Raw genomic sequence first — 24,355 nt, 5'->3', positions numbered from 1 at the left:
CCAACTAGTAGATCCCCCCTCCCCCCCACCCTTGTCCACAACCCTACCCCCCTTGACCCCGCCCTACTACCCTACATCCACCCACTATCCCACCTCACCCACCCACAAACTTGTCCACCCCCCTCTTCCCCTTTTTCACCCCTCATTCCCAACCCTCTTCCTCCGTCCCCCGCCCACCACCACACACACACATCCACCCTCGTTCCTACCTCTGTTCCATCACCATGGGCCCTCTGATCGCGCTTTAGGTTTTATACCCTTGTGAACGCCCCCTGTAGCCCCTTGTAGTGTGAAGGGGGTGTTGACCGTGATTATTGCTATTCGCATGTGGGTGCGCACACATTTGATCATGTTCGTACATTTGGTAAGATCTTTCATGCACGAGAACACATGTCATGTTTCACCCATGCCACAGAGTTGCTTATACGCACTTGCCATCCCCAATCTTTTTCACATTCCCAATATTTGTGTAGCCATTTGGTTACTTAAATCTATTTATTTAAAATCAAAAGAGCAAGAAAAGAAATAACTAACCCAATGAAAAACAAATTATTAAACATGCCAAGAAAATTTCTTGAAGACCCATTTACATAAAATGTGACATGACATCTAAAAACTAAATTTTAAATACAACCTAATATACACAATTTCCAGAATTCTAAGGATCTAAACACCATAGAAAATAAAAATGAGGAATGCAGAAAACAACAAGGTAAAATAAAAAAGAAGAGAAAACATGAAAAGAAACCCAATATATGATCACTCAAGTGGCACACCTTTCCTCATCTCCCTTAGTATTATTTTCTCACCATGCTATCAATATTGGTTTCTTCATACATTAAAGAAGACCGACTATCACTTAGTTGACTTGCTATTTTCGTACATGAATTTTTATGTTCTACACCTTGTTTGGATGTGGGGTTTTGAATATTAGACCTTGTGGGTGTCCACACATCGCCAGGCTCTTTTCTTTTTCCCTCTTTCACATGCATTGTAACACATATATAATTCCAACTAAAAATCAATCAACCATTACATCCACAAACAAACAGATTGCACATTATAAATTTTTTATTTAAAAAAATCGATTGTTAATTTATAAAAGGAACCCGACCATTGCATATGCACATAGCACCATAACCCACTTAATTTTGTAAATTAAAATCCATCCACAGTGCAGGTATACATATACTATATACACATTTATTTGTAAATAATAATGAACCCCCCAAAGTTACACATTCATGCACTTTGTGTCATACATCATCTAATTTTTAAAAATTAATTGCATTTGTAGAGACCCCTAGTCCAATTTAATTAAGTCAAATTGATCAATAGATTAGAGATTAGTATTATTTCCATTAATCTCAGTCTATTCCATTGAATTCCAGTATTGATTCAATCATAATCTCATCATAGGTATCATTTGCTAAGTTTGATGCATAACCTTGACTTTTTTGGTTGAAATTCTTTTGCCCAAGTTGACATATTGTAAAAATGGTAAGTACTAAAGCAATCAGTGAGTCACTGAATTGCATTGGTAAGACCCTTTCCTTATCCAAATTTTCCAGATTTCATTCAATTGTATCTCATGAAGGGGCCGAATGAATATTTTAGCAATGCATTTCATGCTGATTGATTAGAATAGAATGGCATTGCCATGTTGATATACCCACCGAGGAAAAAGGTGGATGCCGAGGGAGATAATGGGACAAAATAGAGGTGACCCTCCCTCACTATCAAAGATCCGGAAGGGGTGCAACCAACTGACCCGAGGGGAACTTTGCCCTCCTCCCGGTGATTCAGAGCCCATGTATAGAGTCTGTCATGCTGTTTTATCCCTCACACAAGTACAACGAGTGGCAAATCGAAGATTGAAGAGTTTCCAAAGGCTCAAGTATCTTCAGGATCAAAAGAGGATAAAATAGGGATTTTAAAGGACACTATAGGGCATTTACATGTCCATACAAGTACAAACTTCATTACTAAAGTACATGTGCATATACTATAGGGTACCCACATGTCCTACTCAGCCTTCTATAGGGTTTAGTAGCCATTTGGGGTTACTATTTTACCTTATAGGGTCAAAACAGGGCATTCATTGGTTAAAACAGGGTGTAGGCTTGGATAACTTAGACTCAAAGATTGAGTTGCAGATTTTTCTATCCTAAATTTTTTATAGTGTGCTATAGCTCATCTCGAAGAGGGCATTCTTGGCTTTGATTTGAACTTAAAAATTTTTGAATTGGAGTTCGCTAGCCAAAGTTATAGCCATTTTTTTGACAAGAGGTACTGCAGAACTACACTATTATGGCAGGGCATAAGGGTGCAAATAAGGTCCAAGATGATTATGCTCAGCAAATCAGAGATTCTATATTGGATAATGGACATCAAGAGAGTCTTGAAGAGCATCAATAACAAGGGGAAATCAATGCACTCAATGATACCGTGTGTTCCTATTATCAAGAATGGAGCAAATGGTTTTGTCTACTGATCAAACAAAGTCTTCCATTGAGAAGTTAGTGGATTCAAAAACTCAAACAAAGGCTTCTATTGACAAGTTGGTGGAATCCAATGCTCAAATTATGGCTTAATTTTCCCAATGGATGCAAATGCAAATGGGATCTAAAGAAGCAAAGGAGAAAGCTTATTCAAACAGTGAGCCTTCAGTCCCACTTCAACCATCTAACCAAAATGGTCATGGTCGTAGATTTATTGGACAAAGAGGCATCCCAAATAGCCAATATGAAGTAGGTGAGACTTCACAAAGGTATGATGACTATTTGGGCAATTTAAATGGAGCCAAATCTCAAGCTATTGGGCTAAATACTCAACTTCCTAGGGGTCCTCTACCAACAGGAAGATTGCATAGTGGTTCTCAGCCATCTATTGGGAGATTTTCATCTCACTTTGGGGGTTCAATGCATGGTACTCATGATCAATATATTTTGGGAAAGCAACCATTCCATGAAAGAGAGCTGAAAGACAAGATCATTTTAGCCAAGTTTAATGGTTAGTCATCTTCACCATCTGATTTAGAGGAGTGTACCTCTAAGATGGAATCTTACTTTGACATATTCCCCCAAACTGATTACATGAAGATTCATTTTGCTTCTTTGCATTTGGAGGGATTTTCCCATACTTGATGGAGGTATCTAAAAAGGGAAAACATACTTGTAGAGAATTGGGAAGCTTTCAAGGCACTTATGGCTAAAGTATTTGTCTCCCCTCTTGAAAAAGAGAAATTGGCATGGAGATGGTATGGTTTGGACCAAAGAGGCCTAAGTGTAAGAGAGTACACTAACCAATTTCTCAACCTAACCATGTACGTAGAAAGCATCAGTGATGAGGCTAAGCTCCATAAGTATATGTATGGTTTAGAGCCATCTTTATCAGCTGATGTCATGGCACAAAACCCCACTTCTCTCTTTAAGGCTATTGAGCTTGCATAGCACTATGGAAGGAAATATAGAAGAGAATATTCATTTCAGCCTTGACAGCCAAGGACTATTTTAAAAGAGGGGCAAGTTGGTAGCAATTATGGCAGAAATCATGTGCCAAGTGGAGGCTTAAGAGTGCCAAGTTATCCACCATTCAATGCATCTGGACCTCAAAGTAATTTCAAGATAGGAAACAGTCCTAGAGTTGACTTCAAACAAGGGGACAACAAGCCTAAGTACATGAATCTTAATTCTATTCCTATGGATCTCTACAAAGAAAGAAATGGTGGATCTCACAGCCAAGAGGGTTTCTCATGAGGTTGCAAGCTCAAAAAATCATTTTTTAATGATTGGAGAGGGCACAAAAAAAAAAGACATTCCCCCTCCCCTTGCCCAAAAACGTTTTTTCTTTCATGCCCCTTCATTCCATGCTAGTCTTTGAGGATCCTAAAGATGAGATTGATGAAGTTAATGCAATTGCACTTAATGCTGAAAATAAAGACCTTGAGGAAGAAGTTGGGCAAGAGTATTTCTATGATCCAACCAATTCTTTTCCTTTTGATCTAGGTGGAACTGTTCCTTTTGATCCAGGTGGGACTTATCATGAGCCAATTGCTGCCACTAGTTGTTCTATTTCCATGGATGCTTGGACAGGTTCTAGGAGCCCTAATGCACTCCGTATGAAGGGTAACATTCATGGAAAGGCTATGTTCATCCTAATAGATAGTGGAAGTACCCATAGTTTCGTGAATAAGTCCATTATGGACAAGCTGAATTGTATTTCCACTGATTTACAACAGCTATTAGAGTTCAAGTGGCCAATGGTAAAGAAAAAATCTGCACACAAACATGCCCACAGGTTTCTTTATAGCTAGCTGAAAATTTTGAAGCAAAAGTAAACCTAATTACTTTGGAAATGGGGCCTATAGACATTGTACTTGGTTGTGATTGGTTGATGACATTAGGCAAAATCACCATGGATTTCTCACAGTTGTATATGGAGTTTATTTTCAATGGACAGCTCATCCATTTACAGGGAATTCCTAGTAGATCAGATTTTCAGCTTATCACCATTCAACAACTCAAAAGGGAGTACAAGATATGTTCACAAATATTTGTTTTGCATTTGAATAAAGAGATGCAAGATCAGCCCAATAATTCAACAAGTCATCCAGCCTTGACAGGTCTTATTGAGAAGTATAGGGATTTGTTTGAGGTGCCTACTTCATTGCCTCCCAAGAGAGCAATAGATCACCTTATTGATTTGGATCCTAGCTCAAAGACAATCAATAAGCCACCTTATAGATTGTCTAAGTGCAAGAGAAAGTAGCCAAGAAAATCAAGGAACTTCATGATATGGGATTCATTGAACCAAGTTCTTCACCTTATGCATCTCCAGTTTTGTTAGTAAAAAAGAAAGATAGATCTTTCAGAATGTGCATTGACTACAGGGATCTTAATAAGATCACAGTGAAGAACAGGTATCCAATACCCAGGATTCATGATTTTCAGGATCACTTGATGTATTGAGACATCACAGGCTTTTTGCTAAGGAGAAGAAATGTTATTTCATGCAGACTGAAGTGGAATACTTGGACCATATTGTCAGTGAAAAAGGAATATAGGCTGATCCTAAGAAGGTGCAATGTATAAAAGATTAGCCAACACCCACTACTACTACTTCTCTTAGAGGATTCCTTGGTCTATCTTCGTTCTATCACCGATTCATCAAGCATTATGCGGCTATTGTAGCTCCTTTAACTGACAGGTTAAAGAAGGAGGCTTTCTTTTGGGATGCTCTTGCAGATAGTAGCTTCAACCAGTTAAAGGAACTCCTTACTTTTGCTCCTATCTTAGCATGCCGAGACTTCTCCAAAGAATTTACCATATAGTGTGATACCAATGGACGTGGCATTGGGATTGTTTTGTTACAGGAGCATGGAGTGATTGCCTTTGAGATCCGTAAGCTTACAAATAAAGAAATGGCCATGAATGTTTATGACCAGGAGATGTTGGCTATCTTAGGTACAATAAAGAAATGGCACCATTACTTATATGGTAGCCAATTCAGAGTCTAGAGTGATCACAGGGTTCTTAAGTATTTCCTTACTCAGTCCAATCTTACTCTTAAGTAGCATAGGTGGGTAGCTACATTGTAGAATTATGATTTTGACATTACTCATACAAGGGGCAAAGACAATATAGTGGCTGATTCTTTTTGTTGTATGTGGGCTTGTAGAGTTTCCTACATAGTGATTGGATTGAAGAACTACAAGAGGCTTATCTTTTGGATGAAGAATTCAGCCATATTTTTCAGAAATTATAGCAAGGTCTTATGGAAGAAAACTCACATTATCAGTTTAAAAATGGCCTTATTTGGTTGAAAGGCAAGATTGTCATTCCTTCTACCTTTTCTTTTACACGAAAAATTATGGAGAAACTACATTCTTCGCCTTTAGTTGGAAATCTTGGAGTTTTCAAGACCTATGACAGGATCAACAAAAGTTTCTATTGGAAAGGGCTATGGAAAGATCTCAAGGACTTTGTCATGAAGTGTATGCCTTGTTAGCAGAATAAGGATAGCACCCATAAGCCAGGAGGTTTGTTGCAGCCATTACCTATATTCCTATAGGTAAATGCACTCACATTACCATGGAAAAGGGATGGAATAGTATATATGTAGTGGTGGATAGACTCACCAAGGAAGCCCATTTCATTCCAATGAAGAGTCAGTTTATTGCTTCACAAGTTGCTAGTCAGTTCATGGAGCAGATCTTAATTAGACTACATGGATTACCATAGGTAATTGTTCATGATAGAGACTCAAAGTTCATGAGTAACTTTTGGCAAGCAGTATTCACATCTATGGGTACTAAATTGGCTTCTTCTATGGCCTATCATCCACAAACTGATGGACAGACAGAAAGAGTAAATAAATGGTTGGAGACTTATCTTCGTCATTTCTGCTATAATGTCCAAAATTCATGGGATTCTTGGTTACACTTGGTTGAGTTTTCCTACAACAACTCTACTCGTGATAGTATTGGATTTTCACCCTTTGAGGCTATGTATGGCTACATGGTTCCCTTACCCACAGTCATCTTTAATGAAAGGATCAACCTTCATGGAAAGGAAGAGTTGGAAAGAATGCAAATCCTTCTTCAACAATGTAAGATGAATCTTAGGAATGCTCAAGACCAAATGAAGATGTGTGCTGATGAGAAGAGGCGGCCTTTAGAGTTCCAAGAAGGAGAGTTGGTCTTATTGAAGGTGCCAAATCTAGGTACTCTACATTAAAAGATGGATCTAGTAATAAGCTTGCTCACATATTTTATGGCCCCTACCAGATCCTAAAGCGCATTGGAGACTTGGCATACAGATTAGAGTTCCCTTCTTCCACAAAGATTCACAATGTATTTCATGTTAGTCAGCTCAAGCCTTTCTATGGTGATCTAGCTAATATAATATAATTGATGAGTTGCCACCTATTGATGAAAAAGGTCTTATTCAGTACATCCCAAAGGCTGTTATAGGTCAACGCGAGAAGAAGCTTTGATCTCATTCTATCATGGAATATTTGATCAAATGGAGAGGTTTACCACCTAAGGAAGCTTTTTTGGAGGCCTGATTCTATATTGGATGATTTTTCTTTATTAAGGGATACATTAGTGGCTCAAGCCTATTGGTTATGGAGCTAGTTTTGGTGCAGACAAGGTCAGGACAGCATGCCTATTGGTTACAGAGCTAGTTTTGGTGCAGACAAGGTCAGGACAACATGCTATTTTAGAACGGTTTTTATTGTGCCTAATTTTAAGAATTAAGCTACCTACATGGGGTCAAAGTCTCTTCAAGAGCTACGTTTTGGATATATGGCATGCCTCATTTGGACACTTCTACTAGAAGTTATGGCAAATTTGGTCCAACAGGGTCTATTTATACAGCAAGCTATCTACTTTCTTTTGAGATTATCAGTTGAAGATTTTATAGCTCCATATACTTTTGAAGTATTCCTGATTATCTATATAACTGAGGCCTACTCTTGTTCTTCTATTTTAGTCCATATGTCAATCATTTTTCATTCATTTTTCCATTTGCAAAGTTGTAAAAAAGAGAGTAGTACTATGTTCTATCCATCCTTTTCTTGTCTTTCAAGTTTGTTTTTTAGGGAAAAAAACCTTTGGGAAGGGATGGATTGTAAGAAGCTGGAAATAATAAGGATTTAGTGTACAAATAATATGAATATTATTCCATGTCACACTAACATTAGTATAAAAGGAGAGGACATGTAATTTTTCACATCTTTTTGACCTATTAATACAATTATGTCCTTCTATCCCATGTTTCTCATAGCTTGTATGGATTTTCTCTCTTTCCTATCTTTCTTTCTCCAATTTCTGTCACTCGCTTTCTCTCTCTTCTGTAGTCTTCTCTCTCCTCTTTCTCTCTCTCTAGTCCACTCTTTGACACTTGTAAGCTTTAGTGTAAAATCCAAACGACACCATGATGTGGACATTGACTTGTGTACAAGGGTGAGGTGTCTTCTAATGATGGTGATAGATCCCAAATCTTGGTGATGTAGGTGGAACCCAAGTGTAGTTGGAGGTTAGTCCTTTGAAAAAACTCTATGCACTCACTCAACCCCTAGGTGTAATCCATTTCCATCATCACTAAGATAACCCATCCCTTTTACCCTTTACATTGGCATCCCTCCTAAGAACTTGTTTCCCCAGTTGCTAGAGTTATCATAGCCGAGAAGCAATGTAGCATACCTAGTTCTTGAAGAGTAAACCCAAAGTGATAAGATGTAGGGTTTAAGCTATGGGTAAGGCTCTTGATAGGGGTTTTGGCCAAATTTTGTGGTAGAAATCCGGTTTGTAAAAAACCTGTATCAATGTGTAGAGATGCAATAAAGAGAGAAGAGACATACCATTCACACTTCCAAGGACTATATCATATTGATCATAATCTACATATATATAGGGGAGACCTAGTCTAGATAGGGTGAGCTATATATAGCTCCAACACCCCCACTCAAACAGAGGTCTTTAGTTGCAGATGGAAAAAGCCCGAGCTCCTATATACAAATGTACCAACATGATCAAGAAGGATTATTGTGTGCATGTAAAGTGAATCCATGCATGTGAAGTAAATTTGAATATGTATGTACAAATATAACCAAGAGATTTGAGGTGTATGTGCATATATGAAGTGTATGGTGCTTACAAGAAGCATATAACACCATATTAGATCATTTAAAAGTTTTCCAAGTCCCAATTTTAAATGTGATAAATATTTGACCATGTGGCTAAATCTTGATCAATATTTAAAAGTGGGATTTGAGAAGGTAGCTTAAATAGTATTTAGATTATTTATCTTATGTAGTATTTGAGAAGGTGGCTAAATTTTGATCAACATAAAGATAAACGCCAAGGTCATCATTAGCAATAATAAGTGTAAGTTGTGAATCTTGATTTGAAAAGTCAATATTATCCCATGAAGGAGGTTTATCATCATATAGAAAAGGAAAAGATGAGAGTAATGACTTTGTATCATCAATGTCCTCTAGTGACCACGTTCACCTAGCATCCTCCTCATGAGACCATGTGCTACCCACAAGTTTCTAATTGAAAATAGCATCACGACTTATGATTACCTTCCTGGAAGATAGATCATAAAGCTTGTATCCCTTAGAAAAATTTAAATATCCAATGAAAATAACTTTCAAGCTGGGAGGATCAAGTTTTCTGTGAGTCTTTTTGGATACATGAATATAAGAAATACATCCAAAAGCTCACAAATATAAAATAGGAGTTTCACCTGTCCAAGTAGTAATCGATATTTTACCAGAAGGACGAGTTAGATAATTTTGTACAAAAACTACTGCGAAGATTGCTTTAGACCACAAACATCGAGATAAGCCAAAATGAATGAGCATACATCACATGGCATTGAGAATAGTCTTGTTTTTACATTCAACAATACCATTCTATTAAGGAGAGTAGGCAACCATATATTCATGATGAATATCCTCATTATTACAATAATCATCAAAATAATTTGAAATATATTATCAGTGCAAAGTTTCTTGATGCGATGACTAATATGAAGTTCTGTAGCTTTTTTATATTTCTTAAAAGATAATAAAGCTTTTGATTTGTGTCACAAGAGAAAAATAGTAGTGTATCTTGAGAAGTCATGGATAAAAGTCATGAAATACCGATATTGAGATTTTGATGGAGGAAAATGTCCACAAATAAAACTCTACACAAAATTTCTTGTTGAAGAAAGAGTAATGAGATATAAACCACTTATACCGTTGACTTGACAGGTTGTGTCATCAGCAAGATAAAGTCATTTCTCAAAAGGAATAGAACAATAATTATGTAATCATTGGGAGTGATATGTCATTTTTCTCGTAGCATTATAATTAATAGTAAAATGAGATACATCATGAACATGAAGTATCCTTTCTAGAGAGATAGAATAACTCACCTAATTTGCTTCTTCAACTTTCAACAAGGGCAGTGCGACTCTTTCCAAGTCCACAAAGCCACTGATAAAGAAACCCGCCGCCAAGTCTTAGGAGGGGGGTCGTAACTTGTCCCAACCTATCCAGCCTTGAGCCCAGCAACTCACTAGAACCACAACTAAAGCCCATGAAACCCAATTCAAATGGGTACCTAAACAGGGAGCGCCACCTAGGAATAGAAACCCACGTCCTTGCAAGGCTAACAATCAGTACCCAAAAACTAGGAGGCCAAGGCTGAACCATAAACATCGGCACATGGTCAAGCCGCAATGGGTCCCTAAGACCTTATTGCGTGCGTAAGGCTACTATGAGGGTAACTCTTGGATTTGGATGCCTAAAGCCAGAGTGATCAAACGTCCAATGCAAGTGGCACCCTCAAGCTCGACCACCCACAACATCATACCAGGAACACTCAAACCGCCAATGAATCAGGCTGCTAAGACCATAGAACCTTTGAAGCCTAGCTTAGAAAGGCCTGAACCAATCTATTGCCCAAAATTGCAGCCTACTACTTACAAAATTCCAAGTTCTAGCACAATTGATGCCACTCAAATCTCACATGCATCTAGTAGCACAACACCACAACCACCTCCAAAACCATCAGACAGAAAACCGAGCTTCAGCCTAAAAAGCAAACCACGCTACGATCATTAACAGATGAATTATCTAGTCCTATCAAGCCTCAACCACCCCCTAGCCTTTGACCCTCTTGTGAACGGCAATCAATTCTAACTTTGTCTACAGACTTAGTTGAAAATACGGGGGATGACTTGGTTGCTTGCCTCCAATGCTTGGATACTACTTTCATGACCTTGGCAAAAAGCTACAAAGGACTAGACTTAGTCCTCTTGGAAGAACCTATAGCAACAGAAGTCTTGACACTCCCTTGCTCTTGGGAAGAGTCGGAATTTGTATTCGTCAAGGCTTCCGAAGTAGCTCAAGACTTAATTGCAACTAAGATATCCCAGGAGTAAGCTATCAAGCAACGTCTCATTATGTCGTATAACAAGACTACAACCCTAGTCACAAATCAAGAAATTGAAGAGTTGAAATAGCTTATCGACCATGCCTCCTCCTTCTTGCAGAAATGGTACTCTCTATGATTGCAATGGGAGCAAGACAAATACCAAATAATGACCAATGCTAAACAATGGTGTGCAATTAAGACAGCTAAATACAACCCAACCTATGTCGCTCCAACTTTCTATAGGGTGTTGACTTCTATTCGTAACCAACCCCTAGAAGAATACATTGAGGGACATCCATATTTAGATCGCATCATCACTGAGGAGAGTTGCATGTCGCTAATCTAATATGGACTCTGGTGACTTCTTGCTTGGCATTCTCACTTATATTATAGACATAGGCATCCGCCCTTTCGACACGGATAGCTATGCTAACCTCGAGTATAATCAAAATTTCTATCCCTGGCTCATGCGAAGGTAAAGCACTCACATTGTGTGCTAATCAACCCTCATCCTCTAACCCCTTAATCCTAGGATAGGAGCGGAAGATGTCATAGCAATTCTGAGCCCATCGCCTACCTTTCACGAAAGAGGAAAGAGAAAAGTACGCCCTATCCCTTGAAAATTGAGCTTACAACCAGCCCAAGTTTAGGAGCATCCACAACATCGAAGAGGTGGTGACCAACGAAGAAGCTATCAGGAGGATTGTGGATTACTGCAACCTTGCCACGTATATCAAAAAGTTTAGACAAGAGCCTAACCACACTAGGTGTGTGGAATTCCTAAGGATGTATGACCCTGATAAGGAGAGTGGGATAGTGTCCTTGGCAAGCAAGGAAGGAACCAAGTAGGTGCAAGTCCCACTCAGCAAGACCTTAGTGGAAAAGACACTGGGATTGGAACCAAAGGTGGAGAAGAGGCACAAAAGAGACGTCTATGCCATATTGAGGATAAAGAAGGAAAGTGCCTTAACATATGATAGTATAAGCATCCAAGACATCCTCGACGCGGAGATCAGATTGCAAGAAAATGTGATCCACACCCTCTTCCCCATCCTAAGGTACAATTTTCTCATGCATAGAATCAGCGTGCCCATGTTGGAGAGTGTGTTGATGCATTCACTACACGAAGTGCATTGGAACGGCTATGCCAGGAAGACCATAGATCAAATAGCCAAAACACTAGCCCTTGGAAGTAGACTGCTAGGTGGAGAATCCCCAATATCAAAGGGAATCAATAGGAAAAGGCCCTCAACCAAGGCCTCATTCATAGGGTATGGAGGAGTCTTGACCTCCCTTATCAAAGAGGTGATGAAAGAGGTGCAAGATGGAGAAGAGGGATCATATGAAACACTTGATAGATCACCTCCCCTACCAAGAAGAAGAACAATCAATTGAAAGGATAGTCAATGAGAAAGAGGACGAGTGAAAAGCTCAACCTAGCAAGGGGAACATGAAGATGCCCAAAAGGAGAACAACAAAAAAGACACAGGAGGAAGAGAGGAAGAAAAAAGAGGAAGTAGACCTACTTAAAGCCAAAGCTAAGTCAAAAAGAGTAGAGGAAGAGGGGAAGAGAAGAGATGCTGAACAAGATGAGTTGAGAAAGAAAGAGGAGGAGGACTTGGAACAAGTGGTGCACATGTCCATAGAACAGTAGTGCAGGGAGGAGGCAGTGATGAGCCCACCTAGGCATGACATGCCGGGAACTAGTACGCAAGCATAAGAAGACTTACCTCCACCCATCCCTGAAGGAAAGGGAAAAGCTGCACTCTACTCGACCTCATCTACCCTCTTGCCCACCACCCCGACCACCACAGTAATACCAAGCACCCCAGCCATGGTACCCTCAACGTCAAGGAAGAAAAGGAGAAAACTTAGAGGTAGCAACTTGAAGCTGAAAGTCAAGAACTGATAGTACTACAACGCGAATATAAAACCTTCATACTACAACACCAGGATTTGGATCCCAACTGTAAAGAGTTCAATCAGGCATGGAAGAGTTGGTCGAAAGATAAGCAAAGAGGAAACAGGAATGGGAGGAGTACCACCGAGAGGTTGAAGACCTCTTCGTCAGACTATTCTTGGAAATAGATGAGCAGGAAAGGCTAGAAAGAGAGAGATTGAACACTTGGAAAAAGAGAAGGAAGAGCTCACTCACATAGGGAAAGAACAGGAGTCAATCATAACATCCCTAGCATACAGGCAAAGGGAGAGTTCCATGAAGATGACGAAGAGAGCTGAAGAGTGGACAATTCACGTTGAAGAGCAAATAAGAACCCTCAAACTCTGCCTGGCTCAAGCTGAGAAAGACAAAACACTTATGAAAAGCAAAGCAAAGGCTGCCCAGATGACCTTCCAAATGCAACAATGTGTCTTCTTAAATACCCTATTGGACATCACCTAGGCAGAGGAGGGAGAGGCCATGGTGGCCATGAAGAAGAAACTAGGAATGGCTTATAGAGCACTGAAGGCCGGACTCTAGATGCAGCCACAACCTGGTGGAGTGGGCTCAAGCCTAGATGAACAATGCCATTATCTCCTATTGGCAGGCCTAACCTCACAGGAAGTGGATGCACTCATGTTCCTTGAAGAGGAGCAGCAAGATCCAAGTTGGTAGAGGGAGGTGAACGTGAACCTTGAAATGGGACCACATGAAGAAGAGCTTGTTCCATTGCCTCCTTCCCCAAGGCATGAAGAGCAGCAATACGTAGACATCTCTGCAGAAAGAAAGGCCTCACTGAGAGAAATAAAGAAGCAAATGGTGGAGGAGACAAGGAGAAAATGGAATGCCAAGGGAGTGAGAGCACCCCAAGCGACTATCCCACCATACGAGGACGATGACCCAGCAGCTTTCCATGTCGATCTTATAATCTGGAGAGGCAAGAATTGGCCAAGAGCCCCTTCAACCTCAACTTCCAATTCCCCAACACCTTGCATAGAGTGTTACTAATCATGGTGGTGGAGGAGGTGATTAACATTGGAAGCAGACTCAGACAAAGATGGCTGGAAGAGAGAAAGTAAAACCCCATATTATGGGCCACAAAAGACACCAAATTTTGGAAAAATAACGTTTTTGAAATACCACAGTCTGTGCCCAGCTATGAATGCCAACCTACATGGAGAAGAAGGGTCTATGACACCAATATGGACACTTGGATGGCCTTTTGCAACACCCAACCCTTCGAGTGGAATGATCCAACCTTTATGCCCTACGCTCGAAGGTGGGAATGAATTTTGACTCCAGTGTCCATGGTTGCTACGACTTCCCTATAATCTATAATCCTCATTGTACTACATATGAAGATGCCCTCATCTTCACCTCTGAAAAACCTGTATGATACACTGATCCAATTCACTAACACATTCTCTTCATGACCTAACCTCGCTTTTATTACCATTTGTAATTACCTTAGATTTCTTAAGATACTTCTTAGGCAAGACCCCCCCTATAGGAACATAGTCTCCTAGTGCTCCATTTTGATCATAACGCTATAGATAGTTGCGCGATGGCTCACCTAATGATGCGAACCACTCTATTGCCTTCATTTTTCTTAGCTCTACTAGAGGACATGAATGATAACCGCTTCACCCACTGCAATCATCCATTCCTCTCCACCACCACCCTTCAAGTCTGCCTCAACCTCAAGGGGTATCTCCAGAGTTGCAAATTCCTTAGTAAATCTATTAAGTCCCCTTCTTCCCCTCACTCCGATGATGAAGATTAAACTTCTATCATGACTTGTAACTTTATTATTATTATATTTTTTAAAAAAGATAAAAAGAAAGAGAGAGAAAAATAATAAAAGAGATATCACGCATCGCCACTGCAAGTTGCACATCCACCACAGCCCCCCACTGTACCTAGGGGTCCTCAAGTTAGGTGCATCTGATGGCCCTAGCCGGCCGGCTCTGTTCCTAATCCCCTAGCCTCATTTTGATCCCCCCCCTTCATGCTTAGGGCACATCAAGGACACGACACACCTAGGGACGCAACACTCGCCTATGATTAGACATGTCACCCTAAGCTACACGCATCGCACCTCCCATATGCATGAACTAGGTCCTCAAGTGTAGGACACACCGAGGGCTTGCCTAAGGTTTCCCAAGGTTGGACCCATCTCCCAGTCCCACAAGCACCAGCACTAGGCACGTCATAGTAAGGCAGACACACCCCTAGGTAGTGCACCTTCTTTTCTTTCCAGGTACAAGCAAAAGCCCCACCACTAGTTTTAGAGACCCCATCATCCATGCAAATGCACTCTCCATCCTACATCCTATGCCATCAAGAAAGGCACAACCAAGTGAGGGGCGGATGTGATAGCCACGATTAGAAAGTGAATGAAGAAGCTCATTTGGAACAGTGCAGGCAAACTCAAGAACCGAGGGTTGAATGACGGATCTGTCTAACACCATCTTAAATTTCAAAGAAGGATCTGCTCACACACCACCCTATAAGCATGGATCCATCTAACACTATTTTCAATTTCAAAGACCGACCCACACCTCACCATCCCTCCAACATGAGGAATCATCTCCAATGCCAAGGCCTTTTAGTTCCATAAATCCCTACAATACCACGGCTCATTCCAAACTCAAGAGCCTTCTAGTTCCATAAATACCTCCAAGGCCACGGATCATCCCAAACTCAAGAGCCTTCCATTTCTAGAAACCCCCCTAATACACCCTCAACATGGTATGTTCACAACCTCAAGAAGCCCCTGGCCACCCCGCACCACCATCCCTCTCACTACAAACAAGTGCCATGGGACTGGCACTCAAGGGGCTAATGTTAACCCTCAGACAAACAAGGTGGAAAATTAGAAAACTCTAAAGTAGAGGACAAGGCCAAGGCAAAAGTGAAATGGAAGATGAAGGCATGCCAAGACAAATGTGGAAAATAAGAAGTGTAGAAAAGTCCTAAATCAAGAAGAAATGTGCACAAGAAAAGGCGCAAGTCAACACTTTTGTAAAAGAGCGCAAGGCGCACCATGATTTATTTTAAGAGTATTGGGCTCCCAACTATGTAAATTGTAAAGGTAGATGGGTGGTAGGAAGGAAATTAGGAAGATAGGAAGACAATGGAAAAAATGACCTAGGCTATGACCGGCCATGTAAAAAGGGGATGACTGCCCAAATGGGATTTAGGGCTTTGTATATAAAGTTCAAAAAGTGAATGAGAGCTCATTATTTGGTGTGTGGCAAAGTGGACTCTTCTTTTTCTCTCATTCTCTTCTCTTGCTTGCTTGTGAGTGCTTGAGGGAGGGAGTGTGAGGAAGTGAGGGAATGAGCTTGTGAGAGTGAGGGAACTTGGAGGTGAAGCTCTCCACCTTCTCCTCTCTTCTTCTTCTCTTCTCTTCTCTTCTCTTGTCTCGGGCATGGCTATGGAGAATGGAGCTTGGAGGAAGAGGCTTGAGGATGCTTGAGCTTGCATCAAGAATCGTAGAGCTATCGGAGTGCTTGAGAGAGGAACCAACTCAATCAAGCATCAAGGTACGCTCACTACACTCGTAGAGAGGGATAGTGCGTCGGCTATGTGAGAGGTAGTCATTAGTGCTCGCTTGAAACACTTGAACAATAAACGGTCTGTGGGTATTGGCGGTTGAGCTTGTGCTCACCTCTATAGATCCCAACCTATCATAGCTGATGTTATGCCCCAATGTCCCACTAAACTTTTCAAGGCTATAGAGCTTGTAGAATGGTGTCCAAGCAAGTGTAAAATGGAGCCTACCATTCAAGAGTCATTTGGACAATAAGGGATTACCACAAAGCAAAGCCAATTTGGGGGATCTTTATTAAGAGGATCTACTTTGAAAAATCAATCCAAGAGTCCCAACATATTCTTCCTTCAATGTAGTAAGACAAAGAGTTAATCTTATACCCACAATGAAGTCAAAGCATATAATATGTCAACACCATCTTCCAATAATAAGATTACTCAAATGGTTCTCTTCAAGGCCAGAGAGAAAAAAGTTTTATGTTATAATGTGGAGAAAATTATATGCATTACTATGTTTCTAAGTATATCCACTAGAAGGAAAAAGTCAAAAGGATATTGGCCATTGAAGATTTAGAGAATGAGGGAGTAGATGGCATGGATCAATTTTCTAGTCCACATGATAGCTTTGATAGTTTTCATTTTGATCTAGGTGTATGCAAGGATTACTTCTGAAATAAGCTTTATGTGGTGTATCAATGATAATTGAATAATCTTCATAACTTCAAATGATCTTTTGGAAAAATTCTATACAAGGGTTTTGTTTCACTGCAAACTATTCTCATATAACTCTCTATTTTTAGTTATTTCAAATTCTAAATTACATACAATTAGGTAAAACCTAACTATGCTATTTACTCTAAAAGAAATTTCTTTGGAGCTATGGAGCACTTCATTCGGATCAGCCAATCAAATGTTATACATTTTTTCTATAGTAGGGTGTTGTTGAGTGTTGAAATGACTTGTTTTTTGGCTGATTTTTGTTGTTTTTGAGAGCTGAATGGTTGATTTTATGGGATGATTGATTGATTTGGAAGTGGTTTGAGAGTGTTTTAGATGATATTGATTGTGTTTTGGAAGTTTGTGATGTTTGTTGGTGGTTCTGTGATGTTCTGATAGGTTCTGATGGGTTCTGTAAACCTTCTGTTTTGCTCTGTTTTGGTCTGTTTTGTTCTGATTGTCTTCTGTAAGGAGGGATGAAGTATTGATTGATGAAGAATGAGATATTGATTAAGTTTATTGAATGGTTTGTGAGAGTTTGAAATGGTTTGAGAGTGAGTTATGAGGTTTTGATAACCTTCTGTAGGTCTTCTGTAGAGCTTCTGCTTCTGTTCTGTCTCTGTTCTGTTCTGTACTGTAGCTGTTCTGGTACTGTTCTGTAGACTGTTCTGTATGCTTCTGTAAGTGTTCTGTGGAATGTATGTGTGACTTTGGGAAAGTTTTCTAGCCTTGGAAAGAGGTGAATACAAGTGCAAAAGAGCTGAAAGAAGTGGAAGAAGTAGCTGCTGAAGACTCAAGAGAAGACTAGAGTGAAGTGACAGTAGTGAGCTGTGAAGAGACACTGTAGTGGCTCTGGTGACCCTTCATATCAGACATACCTCTTGGGAGGGGTATCCACGACCTAAGAGTGATTATTGAGAGTGATTTTGAGAGATTGTAGTGAGGATATGATGTATTATTGATGGAGTGAGATAGAGAGAGAGTCAGAGATAGCCAATTCTACTCAAACAGAGTGATTGTATGTGAGAGATTGAGAGAAAAGACTATGAAGATATTGAAGATGAATACTATGTGATGCATTTCCATTCTAAGATGGTGTATTCCTTTGCTTTCTTTGTTACATTGATGGATTTTGTGAAGATGTTGAAGAATATGGTTGATTCTATTAAAATCCGTGGGAGATCTACATGATGCTGCATGAAGATTTGTTGTGCCTGGTGTTCTTTTCTTCATTGTGATCATATGAAACATGATAAACAAGCTTGTTGATGTTACAAGATAGATTTTCTTGCAAGAGAATTCCCTTTTCCTTGGTGTTCCTCTTGGGGCTCCAGGTGTACAATGAACTACACAATGATCTTAAAACATTTCATACTTGAACAAATATGGATAAACTACCATCTTGATGCTTCAACATTGAAGAATACATATCATACTTGGTCTTTAGCTCTAGAACCATCATTTTTTTAAAAAAATCCTAAAGATTATAAAATATTTTGTCATATTTACACAAAGTCTTATGTTTCATAATTATTATTTGGATTTATCTTGTAATAACAAGATGCCATATTTTTGTCTTTGAGGATAAAAATACTTTTGTGGAGATGGGTCATAATAAAAAGAAAATAGACATATATTTGTTAGAATAATTTTTAAATACTTTGGCACATTGGTTGGGGTATATAAAGATGTAAGAGAGTATTTTTAATTAATTGCCACTATATAATACAAATGAGTCTCTTCATCTTCTAAGCTTCTTGTCTAACTATCACGGCTTTAGTAAATGTAACTATCTTAATGCTACTTGAAGATGAGGTTGTTGAGCAAATGAAATTCGATAAACTTTTGTTTGGTTGCCTCAATAGACAAATGGCACCATATGGAATTAATGGTTGGACATGGGTTCTTTGATGAAAGCTTCAAAATAACCATATCTTATAAGAATATTCATGTCTTGCATGCTACATTGCAAATAATGTTGAGCACTCTAGCTAATAGTCTTCTCCTACTTAAATGCAAGAATGTTGGATCATATGTGCTTGGAACTTACAAGCAGTGTCACATCCTTGGCTAATAGTCTTCTCCTACTTAAACAGCACTTGGAACTTACAAGTAGTGTCATGCCCTTGGCTAATAGTCTTCTCCTACTTAAACACTTGCTTAAATGCAAGAATATTGGATCATACATTTCTATATCCAATCTGTGTGTTTGGCACTTACACGTGATATCATTGGAAGCTATGGATAATAGAGATTGTCTATGAGCTCAATGAGAACCCAAATCTAAAAGATACAAACATAGACATGTTATATGGGTTCTTAGATTGCATTTACTTAATTATATGTAGCTTGATTGATGCCAGAGTGGTTGCACACTTGTTAGGGAATTTACATTTTTGTCTACACTGATAAAATATCTACATTTTTCTCTACACTAATTTAAAAAATCATGCTCAACTTTGTAATGGGAGAACCAGTCAAGAGTAGGCTTCATTAGTTGGGGTCTCATATGATTCTATATCTACTATATGTGCTTGGAACTTACAAGCACTGTCGCGTCCTTGGCTAATAGTCTTCCCCTACTTAAACACTCATTTAAATGCATGAATATTGGATCATATAATTCTATATCCAGTCTGTGTGCTTGGCACTTACACGTGATATCATTGGAAGCTATGGATAATAGGGATTGTCTATGAGCTCAATGAGAACCCAAATCTAAAAGATACAAACATAGACATGTTACATGGGTTCTTAGATTACATTTACTTAATTATATGTAGCTTGATTGATGCCAGAGTGGTTGCACACTTGTTAGGGAATTTACATTTTTGTCTACACTGATAAAATATCTACATTTTTCTCTACACTAATTTAAAAAATCATGCTCAACTTTGTAATGGGAGAACCAGTCAAGAGGGCTTCATTAGTTGGGGTCTCATATTGAAGGAAACCACAATCCAGATGGTTAGCTTGTAAAATTTACCAAAATTTTAATAGAATTGAGATCTTGTAATGAATATAGTTTAAATTCAAATTTACGTTTGGCGTTGTTTTAGTCTGTGTCTAAATTAGTTATGAAGTTTACTTTAACTATGTGAATATTGTCTTTGTTTATGAGACTTCATTTTGAGCTTGGGTGAGTTACTCATGAATATATATGTGTGCATCACATGGGTTCAAAATAAGGCATTTTTAAATACCATTTTTATACATTTTTACATACATAAGGGTGTAATATAAAGGGGTTATTTACAGATTGAATAGAAAAGGGTTATGTTTTATTTACGAAAAAATCATAGATAAGGATATTTATAAATATGCCTTGAATGCACCTAATGTAGAGGATATACATATAGTAACTTCCCCAAGATTTTGAATTATAAAAGTTAAACTAGTGTGACAAAATGTCTAAACTTTCTTGTTATTGGTTATTGTATTATTTTGATTATAAATTAAGGTACCTTCCAAAATCATCCACACTTTCATCATATGAGAATGAGCAGAAGCAAAATCATGAGGATGAAAGGGATAATGTATGGAGTTTAGATATGCAACCATTAGAAAGAGAGCAAGTGGAAGAATAGAAAATATTAAGAAAACTTGTATACCTTACTATCCTTGGGTAATCCAATATGTATGACATTTGAAACAAAGTAGTGGTTAGTTGGAATAGGTTATGTCTAAATCATACTTAAATAAGTGCTTTATTGGCACATTAAAGTCTACCTTTTGTTGCACATTTAAATACATGTTTCAATTAGATTTAGGAGCTGATCCATAATGATCGTGAAGTTATAGTGTTTGAATCTAATATTTAGGCATTCCTATTCAATAACAATGATTTCTTCATTATTTTGGGGTTATATGTTGATGGCATACCTATATTTGTATATTCTCTACATGTCCTCACTCAAGCAAAACAACTTATGAGTGCTTAGCTTCCATACATTGATAATAATCCACTCTCATACTTTCTCAACATTTAAGGAGAGTAGAAACACTACTACATTATCTTGCATTAATTAAGGTATATATATATATATATATATATATATGTATATATAGACATATCAATTCCTCCACAAAGTTGGTTTTGGGTCTTTTTGTCCTACTACTATATGTTTCCTTACTACTAAGTTTCAAACATTCCATCACTTCCTCTCTTACCCATGAAACACGTGCTCAAATTTTAGACCACATCCATTACCTCACAACTTGCACCCTACTTGATCTTTGCTTTGTGGAGCATGCCCTCCCCAAGTATCTTCAATAAACCACTCAAGTTCACTAAAATGATCTCAAGAGACTGATTCGCTACATGAAGGTTATGCTCATTGCACATCTAAGTTTCACTATGATTCTAGAGATTTGCTTACAACTCATTGTGATGTCGATTGGGGTCAAGATATCCCTACTAAGGGATCTACTTTCAACCATGTCCTATTTATGGGAGAAGCTCCTATGTATTGGAGTACAAAGCAATAGAAATCAATGGCTCTCTCCACAAGAGAAGTAGGCTATGTATCTACCTCTCAACCAAAGATTGTCTTTTGATTCTCTAAATGAGGCAGGATCTCATCTCTTACTTTTCTTACCATTTTGTTAAAGAGCTTTGTTCCAAAGGCTACCTTCACTTAGAGCATATGCACAATTCTAATAATTGGGCCGATTTTCTCACCAAAGTTGTATCCCATGAAAATATTTATCTTACTAGTATTGGATCAAAGTTGTGTTAATCCTTGCAATCACACCCTTTCATTTGCGAATGGGGTGATTCATTTTACCAAATTCATTTAACTGCAATTACTTTGTTTGAATATCCTCATTTTAAGGGGAGATATTGGAGAACATTTAATATCCTACACGTGTAGTAAAGCTTCAATATACTCCCCTTTCCAGCTCCTACTTTATGGATCCTCCTATCCCCTTTTTCCTCATCTACTATGTTGACTTATTTATGAGGATAGATAAACCTTTTTCTCACCTACCACATTGACCACATTTTAAAACTCTTGCATAAGGAAGTATCCATATGAGTACAACAATTCACTTTTTCTTTTCTCTTTCACTCTAGAGTTCTCATTCCATTCTCATTCTTTCTATTTTTAATTATCACACACACACACACACACACACACACACACGATGAGAGAGGGAGATATAGTCTAGATTTTGTTCTTGAATAGAGAAAATAAAGAGAACAATATACTTGAAGTTAAAGTCTAGGAGAAAACATAAGACTTTGGTATTTGTAGCATGTATGGAGCAATGAGTTGAATAGAAAAAATTTCTATGGTAATGGATAAGAGGAAGGTGTTGATGACTATTTTTAAAATAAAGCATCATATAAGCAAAGTCACTTGTGACACTATTTTACCATCACCTAAAAGACATACAATATGCAGTACTTAGTTGATGGAAATTAGTGCCTTACTAGAAGCAAATCATTAAAAATTTTAGTGTATATTAGATGTGTCATTTTTTTCCAAGTGGGTGTTGCTTAAGACATGAAAGCATTTAGATCCATAGCTCTTTGTTGAATGCTAAAATGATTAGATTTTTTGGTTGATTTTTGTTGTCTTTGAGGTCTGAATGTTTGATTTTTGATGGATTTTGAGACGTTTTTAGTTGTTTTAGAAGTGTTTGAGAGTGTTTTGGATGATATTGATTATTTTTTGGAAGCTCATGATGATTCTCACTAGAAGTATGAGGCTATATGATGTTCCGATAGGTTTTGTTGAGGTTTTGATTGGTTCTAATACCTTTTGTTTTGTTCTGATTTTCTTCTGTATGAAGCATAGATTGATGATTGATGAAGTTTGAGGCCTTTTAAAAGCTTATTGAATAGTTTTTTATAGTTTGGAATGGTTTTAGTATGAGTTATGAGGTTTTGTTGTTCTCTGTTGACCTTCAGTTGAACCTCTGTAAAGCTTTTGTAAATCCTCTGTAGATCTTTTGTAAGTATTCTATGATATGAGGGTGTACCTTGGGAAAGTTTTCTAACTTTTGGAAAGGATGAATCTAAGTTCAAAGGATGAATCTAAGTTCAAAGGAGTTAAAACAAATGGAAGAAGCAACTGTTGAAGACTAAAGAGAAGACTGAAGTGAAGTGACATTAGTGAGCTATGACGAGTCACTGTAGTGGTTCTAGTGCCCTTTCATACCTCCCATACCATTTGAAAGGGATATCCACGACTAAGAGAGGATTATTATGTGTGATTATTGAGCATTAAAGTGAGGAGGTGATGTACTATTGATAAAGAGAGAAAGAGAGAGTCAAAGATAGCCAATTCTATCAAAACAATGTATCTTTCTATGAGAGATTGAGAGAAGAGAACTATGAAGACAATGAAGATGAATACTATGTGATTATTTCCATTCAAAAGTGGTGTGTTCTTTTGTGTTCCTTGTTCTATTTATGGATTCAAATACTATGTGATTATTTCCATTCAAAAGTGGTGTGTTCTTTTGTATTCCTTGTTCTATTGATGGATTCTATGAAGATGTTGAAGATTATGGTTGATTCTATGAAATCCGTGGGAGATATCTACTATGATGCTACATGAAGATTTGTTCTTTTCCTTGTTGTGGTTCCCTAAAGAATGAAACTAAATCTTTTTGATGTTACAAGATAGATTTTCTTGCAGTAGAAACCCTTTTTCCATGGTATCTCTCTTGGAGCTCCATGTTTTTTGTGTGCAGCCAGGGAAACCGACCATCAACAAGCATCAGAAGAGGCTGAAAATGAAGGAAATAGCATTGCCAAGAAGAGAAGAATTCAATTGATGTTTGCAAAGTTCCTTCTTCCACTGAAGAATTGGAGATTCTTATTGCCAAAGCCACTTTCTACAAGAAGTTCATTCCATAATGGCAGAAACATAGTACCATCATGATGCAAGCTCTATGTGGTGGACTATTTCCTCTTTTAGTTGAAGCAACATAGACATGCATCTTAGTGGCAAATTGTTTGGGAACAAACTGAAGTGCAAAAACAGAGAGAATGACCATCCATGGAAGATTTGGCATTCATTGAGAAGTTTCCAAACATCATCAAGTGGGAGATTGTTAAGAAGCTTTAGTAGTCGTGGTCAGTGGAGGTTCATGAAAACAAGAAAGAAAGGAGTTGGAATTTGTTTGTGGATGCTCAACAGCAGGACACGTGGGATGCATGGTGCACTGACAATCTCCTGTTTGTCCAACTGGAA

Source organism: Lygodium microphyllum, chromosome 8, assembly GCF_053477565.2.
Source record: "Lygodium microphyllum isolate KBCC chromosome 8, Lygodium_microphyllum_v1.1.10, whole genome shotgun sequence".
Taxonomy (NCBI): domain Eukaryota; kingdom Viridiplantae; phylum Streptophyta; class Polypodiopsida; order Schizaeales; family Lygodiaceae; genus Lygodium; species Lygodium microphyllum.
Note: the sequence above shows the minus strand (reverse complement) of the source record.